Genomic DNA, 9,017 nt, shown 5'->3' on the forward strand with positions numbered 1-9,017 from the left:
CCCCCCCCCCTCCTGAGGCAACAGTCTGACACAATTGGCAGCTCATTTCTCTTGCCCTCGGATGTGAGCTGCCTCTGAATGCCGCCCTTGTGCTAGGGCTGGTACTGAGCTAAATGTGGGCCTGGTGCCAATGATTACAATTCCCATTAGCTGGAATATACATTAACTTCAGAGGTTTCAGACCTTTCCAGCAAGGGAATTGCCTGCTGTATGCATCCATTTTTTTTCTGGAAGAGAAAGAACTCTGTTTCGTGCCTGTTATTAACTCCCACAATCTGTTTGTTTTGGTTTATTCTGGGATTTTTTAGGAAGCTGGCACTGTTAGAAACAGCTTTATAAAGGCCTTGAGGCAATTTTGTCACCACAGTGCAGTATTTTATGCTGTCATGCAACGTGGCACTGGGCGGCTGCCTGTGCTGGGGATGAGGACGTGCCCCAGGCACAGGCAGCTCCAGGAGCCTGGGGTATGGCTGGAGGGTTGCATCCACCTCTGCCCCACCACCTGTGTGCACACAGGGTGAGAGGATGCCCTGTGAGCCCCAGCAGAGAGCCAGGGATCACAGCTGGGAAGAGTCTTTTGAAAGCTGTAGTGATTTAAAGCAGTTGTGGGAGCTCTTTTAAAGCCAGGGCATTACCTGTGCTTTCCACTTACCTTTGCTTCTTTATCCTTGATCAAATCATGCATCCTGGACAGATTTTAGCTATAAGCCTGAGTTGTTAAATCAATGAGCTCACTCCTCTCCTGAAGCCCAAGATGCAGTCCAGGGCTTTAAGATGCTATTCACTTTACAGTTGTTTATCAAGAAAAATTGTGGTTCACAAGTCTGAAAAATGTGTTTTGAGCAAAAATCCAGCATTTAATGGGTTCAGGTTATTGATATTTACTTGAGTCTGTGCAGCCTAGGAGATTTAATTGGTCCTGACCTCCTTTTCCTCTCCAACCTGTGTGTTATTTTCTGTGCTGTCAGTAAAGCTGTGTCTCAACCCTTATCACTATGATGTAGTTGCTGTTTCACTAAATGCAGCCAAAGAAAGTCCTGGAAAAGTGTGTTGATCTGCAGTCTCTCTTATGTGTCCTCACACCTCTCTACACGTGAAACGGGTGTCTTGATTTTTAATCTGAAGAATCTGGTCAATTTTTCATCTCCTAAGGCTTCTAAACAAATCTGTGTGCTAAATATTGCTGTTGGTTATGTCAGCTGGGAATCCTTCAGGGTGTGACCTGTTAGAATAAAATAAAGTGAAAATTCCCTTTTCCCTTCCTTCATCTTGGTGGTTCATTGCAGTCATAGGCACAGTGTGAGGGATTGGTCAGACACCTAAATCACACCAGGGCATCAGCAGAGGTGACAGCTTCGTGTGCTTAGTGTGGCACAGACAGGCTGTGGCTGAAGGATGTTAGAGCCTAAAGAGATAAACAGACCAGTAACAAGGGCAGTGTTGTCCTTCTTTTACTGCTCACAGGTAAACAAGGCAGAAAAAATGTCAGTGTTTTACTCAAAGTTTGCCTTTTACCTGAAGCAAATGTTTGCCTGCATCACACAAACAAAGAAATGGCAGTATCCCTGAATTACTCTTGAAGACCTTTGCCACAAAACTTGTTCTCATATTTGAAAACTGCTGCTTCAGGAAATGTTGAATTGGTTCCCTGGAGGTGTGGCAGCCAAGTGTACTGTTAGCAAAGAAAAATAACTCTTGCCTCTCTAAAGATCTGCACATTCTCAGTGGGTCTGAGGTGTCAGACACACATCAGACCTCCCATTTTTTGAGGATGTTTTGACTTCCTGCATCCTGCCTAACTGCAAACTGGTTTAAGGGTCTTATTGGGGAGACTAGGAGCTGTCAATTTTCATTCTGCAGGAAAAATGCAATTGGTTTGTGGTTTCTCAGTGTAAAAAGGCTTGGTGTAGTAGGGAATGCTCATTTTCCAGAGGGCAGTGTTTGGTATCTGAAGGGTCAGGCATTGCTTTGCAGACCACCTTGCTTTGTTCACATGGCTGCCCAGGAAGAAGGGAAGAGCTGAGCCACCCTTCTGCTTCAGCCTGAAGGGAATGGTTTGAGTTGTCCTCTCATCTCTCCTGTATTTAGTCCCCCACCCTTCCCTGAAGAGCCCCACCAGTGTTCCCCTGGAGTAAACAAGTGGGAATATCAGTGTGTTAAAAGGAGAATGAAAGTTTTCAGATCATGAACCAAACTTTCACATTGCACTTCCTTTTTGACTCTGTCCAGCTCCTGTGTCTGTTTGCTGACATCATAACCTCACCTGCATCTGGCACCCACTCCTAACCCTTCCCCTCTTCTGTCATCCTCATTACATGATCCAGTCACATCCCACTCCAGCCTGAGCCTTCATGCAATGCTACTTAATTGCACCCCACCTCTAATACTATCACCACATAATCCATCTTTTTTGTGTCTCTAATCTCTCAATGTTATAATTATTAGCCAGAGTCTTTGTCTCTCTCTTTACCCCAGAACAATTTTATCCTCAATTTCGATAAGCTGATGAATCACAGACTCTGAACTAAAATGTAAAATCTCTAGAATGCTCTGGTCTGGAGCATTATCAAGAATGATAATGATAATGAGTGGAAATGAGCTTGTGTTCAGCATTTGTTGTTTCACTCTGCTCCTGAGATAGCACCAGTTATTCCTGAGTTTGCATTGTAAAGCTCTGTTTTTATTTTGCTTTGGATTTAACATTTCATAACATTTTCTGAGGAGACTTTTTTCCCCTGCAGTTCTGAGGATTTAATCATGAAACTCTCCCTGTGAACATTCACTGCTGTCATTGCTGGCTTTGCAGGCTGAAAAGCAGGAAATGCCCTGCATAGCTGACCTTCCTTTATGATATTAGCAGTGATTTGTGGCAGATATTTCTTGTCTGCTGCGTTTCAGACCCCATTTTACAGTAGCACTGCTAACAGCATTTTCTGTTGCTGAACTGTAAGTCACGGCCCTGGAGTTTCCTTTGGCTTTGTGCCACTGGAGCTTACACTGGCAGCCAACAGGTTGCAACAAAGCAGAACTGATGGGATCTTTGGAAAGTTAAGCAATCCAAAAGGGCCATGCTGCAATCCTCAGAGAGTCTCTCAGGGAGGTGTAGCTGTAGTGATTTACATCAGCAATGCCCAAACAGCCACAAGGAAGGTTAACAGTCTGCACTTTATAAGGTGCAGCAAGAGAAGGAAATCAGCTTCCCATCAGGGACTTTCTGGGCTTGATCCTGCTGACTGCTGACTCCTTTTCCTGTCTCCATGCTCCTGCCACTGCAGATTGCTGTCAGCAGCAGCACCCTGACTGATGCTTGAGGGACTGAACAAAAAAAGCCCTTGCATCTGCATGATGAGGTGGCATCATTAATTTCTACGTAGTCTAACAGACATTTGACCAGAGCTGCTTTACTGAAATATCTTTTTTTTTTTTTTTTTTTTTTTTTTTTTTTTTAAATGCAGTTTTGCTTTAGGGAAGACTCTGACTCACTGTTGCTGGGCTGTGAGCATCACTCTGAGCTGTATTCACAGCTCCACTTTCAGTATCTGGGCTATCTGTAAAATGCCTGGAGAGAAAACCTGATTTCTGAGAATGTTTCACATAATCCAGGCTGAAACACAGAGACTCTCTAAGCTAGTCAAGAGGAAATACCAAGAAGAAAAGGGAGTATTAAATTGTGCGTCTCTTTGGGGCTTAAAGCAACTGGGAGTTATTTGTCTCTGCTCAAGTTTTCATTGCAAACATGAGTCTTCTCCCTATTTTTTGTCTAAAGCAGGAGAGCTTTTCTTAGATACTTAACGTATTCAAGTAAAAACCAAGAACCTGGATTCAAATATCTCTTCTACTTGAGACAACTTGAACTTTCATCTTTTATATGAGCTTGGTGAGTAATGCAATACTGATGGAATGTATCTTGCTTCCAAATAAAAAAGATGGCAAGGCAGTAAAACCTGCATCTTACTTGTGAGTGCTGTGATCATGGCAAAAAGCACCACCCTCCTTTTCCTTCTCTCTGCTGCAATAAATATTTCATTACCTCCCACAGATAGTAAGAGATTCAGCAGCAGAGTTGAAAAGCTCCAGCCCAGAAGATACTGTAATTTGGGTCTTAGGGGTGTTTCTTGTGGTGTATATCCACATCTCTCTGGGCAGAAAATGGGCTGAGCCAGGACACCTTATAAAGCACACAACTTCTCAAACACACAAGTCACAGAGCAAAATATGTTCCCCATCTGCTTCCTGAATATGTGGAAAAAACTGAAATGTGCAACATGGGACCTGAGAAGGGCCTTTGCAGTCGTATGTTTTTGTGAGTAGTAAGACAAGTCTCAACATTTTGTTTGAAATATGAGCTAGGAAGTAAAAAGCTCTGTTTTTCAAGGTAGATACAGTGATACAAGCATTCAAGAAGCCTCACAGGGGAAGCTCAGGCACACAAGGAATTCAGATATCTGCAAAGCTGCATGTGCAGAATTTAAATTTTAGTTATTTAAATGCAAATCTGTAAAGTATCAGCTCAGCATCTAAGTTCTCCTGTGACTGGGGGCTCAGGCAGCTAGATGAAGGCAACAAGGGAGCTCTGGGGCACAACTGAAAGGTGCCCTAAAGTTCCTTCCAGCTTCCAGTTTGTGGCACTGAGTGGTCATATAAGGTCCATCCTGGCTGTGGCTTCTCTGAGGCTTGGTGGGATTCTGACATCCAGATTGTTGCTGCAGGAAGCTGCAAGCTCAGCTGAGGGGCTAGCAATAGTCATTATGGACTGTGGGGTTCAAATGCCAGTAGTCTAGTTTAAAAAGATCTTTTCCTAGGAGCTTATGCACAGCTATTTTTTCCCTCTCTTTGTTCTCCTTGTTAAGAGGGTATTTCTTTTCCTCTTGCAGAAGACACTTTCTCTTTTTTGGTAGATGGCAGTGGTGCTGTGTGAGCTCCTGCAGTGTCAGAGCAGTCCTTTATATTTTGGGCAGAGGAATGGATCTGCTCTCAGTGTCTGCCCCCAGCTGTACCATCAGTTCCTTCAGGGTGTGAGTCACTTTGTGTGCATGTCTCCATTTCTCCATCCCTGGGGGGGGCAGGACAGCAGTGTCTGTGTCAGGCACGTTGTTCCATGCTGCTGGCAGATCCTGCAGTGCCCATGGCACAGGGCAGGGCTCTGGCTGCGGAGCAGAGATTCTTGCTCAGAGGAACTTTCCATATGCACTCTGTTTTCCTATTGAAAGAGGGTATATCTTATTTAAAAAAAAAATCTGTCAGTTTGACAAGAGATTTGCAAGAGACACTCACAGTGACTAGGGTGTCAGGGCAGACTGCAATCCTGTCTTGGGTTAGGGAGAAGCTCGACAGAGCCAGAGCTGGTATCATGAGCTGGTATTCTCCAGTGAAACAGAGATTATTTTCCTTGGGAGACCCACAGGCTCTGGCTCACCCATTGCCTTTCTTCCCCTTCCAGTCACTTTTTAGATTATTTCACACCACGAGCTACTAAAAAGAACACAAGGGACACCCCACTTGATACACTAGTCTCTCCAGAGCATCTCCTGGGAAATTCAGGATCTCTATGTATCCAGCTGGCTGAAGTTGTTCTTCCACCATGACAGCATCTGTGATGGGAAGAGACAGCTTTGGAGTACCACTACAAGCCCTGCTCTCACCCTTCCTGTGCTGCAAAATGCCAGCTGACACCTTCCCTGCTGGGTCTTCCTGCACTTCTTTCCACCCTGCCCTATTTCCAGGTTCTTCAAAAGGACTGTGTAGGAACAGCAGTGACAGACAGTCACTGACAGCATCAGGATGGAGGACTCAAATGGAAAAGTTGCTAGTTCGTATCTAGTCATTTGAGTTACATAAATGTTCATTTTCACCTCAAAAAGCCTGCCAGAGGCAGCAGTCACACCTTTCCTGGGCCTGAGAGGTCTCACAGGTACTGGGAGCACCAGAGGACTTGCAGCTCCAACACCTAAATTTGTGAGACTCGGTAAAACATAAATATTCACCTTGACACAACTGTGACACTTAAGTCTAGCACTACAGTGATTTAAGACCTGAACACTGAGCAGCCAGCAGCCCTCAGCCTCCTGGCTGCAGCAGCATGGCACCTTCTCCTTCTGGGTGCATCTTCAGGATGAATTCTTCGCTCTAAAGCTCCCCTGCTATATACTTCCAAGGAATGTAGCCATGGTTAATATTTATAAACAGCAAGGATTTCTACCCTACTTCAGCATTCATTATAGGTGCAGTGATTCAAACCTCCAGCATAGACAGGAACTGCCTTGAGCTGAAATTGAGCAACTATCTAATAAAATATAGTCATGAGATGAATAGGAGTTATACAGTTGAAGTGCCTTGAGGATGCTTGAAAGATTTATTTCCTGGCTTCCTCTGGAGGGCTCTTTAGTAGGGAGGATTGGACTCTGTGTGTGTATATATATCCATATAAGAACGAAAAATATTTTAAAGTCTTAAGGGGGTGGCGGGGGAAGGGACATTTGCACTTCTTGAGGTGCTACAGAGAAAGCATTCTTTATTTTCTGTGGACCTGCTGTATTTACAGCTGCTGAATTTCCTGTATGAAAACAGATGTGAGTGCATCATTCACAGTCTTACAGGCAAATTTGCCACACAGTTGTGGTACATGCAGGGAGACACTCAAAGCTGTAGTGCGTGAAGACTGCACTGCTATGTGAGACGTGGGTAGAGATTGTTTGAGCTCAGATGAGGAAGAGGCTGCTGGAGAGGATTCTGTGGCCAGACTCAGATTAAGGAGAAATAAATAACAATTAACAAAATACATTATGTTACTTCAGAGCAACATCTCCATGGCCTGAAATAGAGAGCTCAGTAATCATTTCATACTCTCATATCCCTTTGATCTCTATGCCTGTCTTACCACACACCTCTTCTGTCTCAGATGCAACTCCTCCATTGCTCCTAGGATCCTTGCTCCAGAGGCTGGGAGTAGGGGGGAAATCAGGCAAGGAAATTCCTAGGGCTCTTCTCCTCAACCTTTCTAGGCTGCATATATAAAGCAGTGACAATTAAAAAACAGAGGAAGTGTCCTGATGCGGTTCGTTTTGAGGTGGGGCACCCCGGGGATATCCCCGGTATTTTTCCCCTCCAACTCTGGAATTTTTTTCTCCGTTAAACAGGTCAGCTAAAAATATATAGATAAATAAAAAATACACATGAATAAGTGCAAAAAGGTAAAATTTTATATGTATTCTATTATAACAAAAATATATAAAATAGCCCAAGAACCAGAATTACATTCTTGCACTTTTTCCCTTCTTCTTTCTAATTTTTCTCCTGCATTAACAAAAAAAAAAAAAAAATGGAATACAACAGTGTCCCATTGCTGCCAGCCAGAAGAGAGAGCCATTCCAAAGGGCTCTCTCTAGAACATGGCTCTGATTCTGGCTCAGGGGGGAATACAGCCTGTCTGACCTCCTTAATCCTCTCTTATCAGCTGTTATTACCTTAAATGCAAGAAATTACGTGATACAGGACCTCAGAAGTTTCCATCCATGCTCTCCAAATACCGCTGTAAAGATGTTCCTTTGTCACCCCACAGGATTTTAAGTTCTCTCATAATTTTCTTCCTTTTCTCAAGCCTGCAATGTGCCTCCCAAGTAATGCTTCTCCCTTGTTTACCTGACTTTGAAACACCTTGTTCCCAGACCCTGCTGACATTAAGATCATCATTCTTGATGCACATCACCTCAGAACTGGGCAAGCCGATGACTGAATTGACCTCCTTTAAGAACAACTCATCCTATCCTAAGTGACCTGAACAAAGTACAAATAATCCTCTCTCTTTCTCTCTCCCCCTCTCTAGGGAAGATAGAACTCAAGTTTCCTCCAGCTCTGTAATTTCTGGGCAGACACAGGAGTGAGCCCACACCTAAATTTAACCCTGCATTCAGACCCAGCCCTCATATGCTATGGTAACAGGAGTGTATCTAGAGAGAGCTGGTGAGCCACCCTCCACTTGAATTGCACCTTTTGTCATCTCCTTGGCATGTAAAATACTGCCTTGCATTCATGTGCTGCTCATGTGGGAGTAACCTGGGGCAGTCTGAGCATAGGAAAATCTGTACATGTAGGAAAAGAAGTGGAATTGCCTTGAGCAAGACAACCTCATTTGACCCTCCTCCTTCGTTTACAGTTGGTGTTTCAGCTGAGACAGAGAGGAATGAGGGGACTGAGGCTAAGGCCAGATGTTTGCATCAGGCACACAGGAGTTGAACAGGTTTTCTCCATGCCTTCCTGCCAGTGCACATTAATCCTGAGCCACAGTGCCCTCTGTCATTCCAGCTCTTGATCCTTTTCCTTGATTCTTCTATTTATACCTTCTGAGCTGCGGTCTCCTTTCTTGTGTGCCAGTTTTACACCAGTATAAATTCATGGATGTCTGTGGATTTGTTACTGGCTTACTCTCAACCATAAAAAAAGAAAATTAGATTCATCACTTATAGGTACCAAATGGCGTATCCCCTATCCCTTGGGTTTGTAAATACTCCTTGTTTTCCTATTTTTCATCAGTTTGTTCCAACACACATCAGCCTGCTGTTATTTTGGTGCTGTATTCCCAAAATACACCCCATGATGCTGCTGCTGCTGAAGCTGTGTCAGGGACAGTAGATACCTGCAGTAGATACCTGCAGCCTCCTCCATGCTGAGTCAGGGCTGTGTTCCTTGGCCCCAGCATCAGCCCGGAGATATCTATCAGTAGCCTTTTATTTTTCTCAGATTCAGCCTTTCTTTTTCTCAGCTGAATGTGGAGACATTCAGCCTGGCTAGTGTAGACTGTCCTTAGGGTTGTTTAGCGTTCCTCAAAGTTCCATTGAGGAGAGCCAGTTATAGGTTTGGACCTTTCTGTTATCCATACTGGCCAAATGGAGGAAAAGGCCAGGACTTGTCTTGCCTAGAACTGAAATCTAAAGGCAGCATGGTGTGTTCTTAATAAAGGAGTGATTATATGAATCACAGTAGCAAAATGTTCTTGCAGAGCTCATGCCCCACTCCCTGAC

This window comes from Pyrgilauda ruficollis, unplaced genomic scaffold, assembly GCF_017590135.1.
Source record: "Pyrgilauda ruficollis isolate IOZ18807 unplaced genomic scaffold, ASM1759013v1 scaffold80, whole genome shotgun sequence".
Classification (NCBI taxonomy): domain Eukaryota; kingdom Metazoa; phylum Chordata; class Aves; order Passeriformes; family Passeridae; genus Pyrgilauda; species Pyrgilauda ruficollis.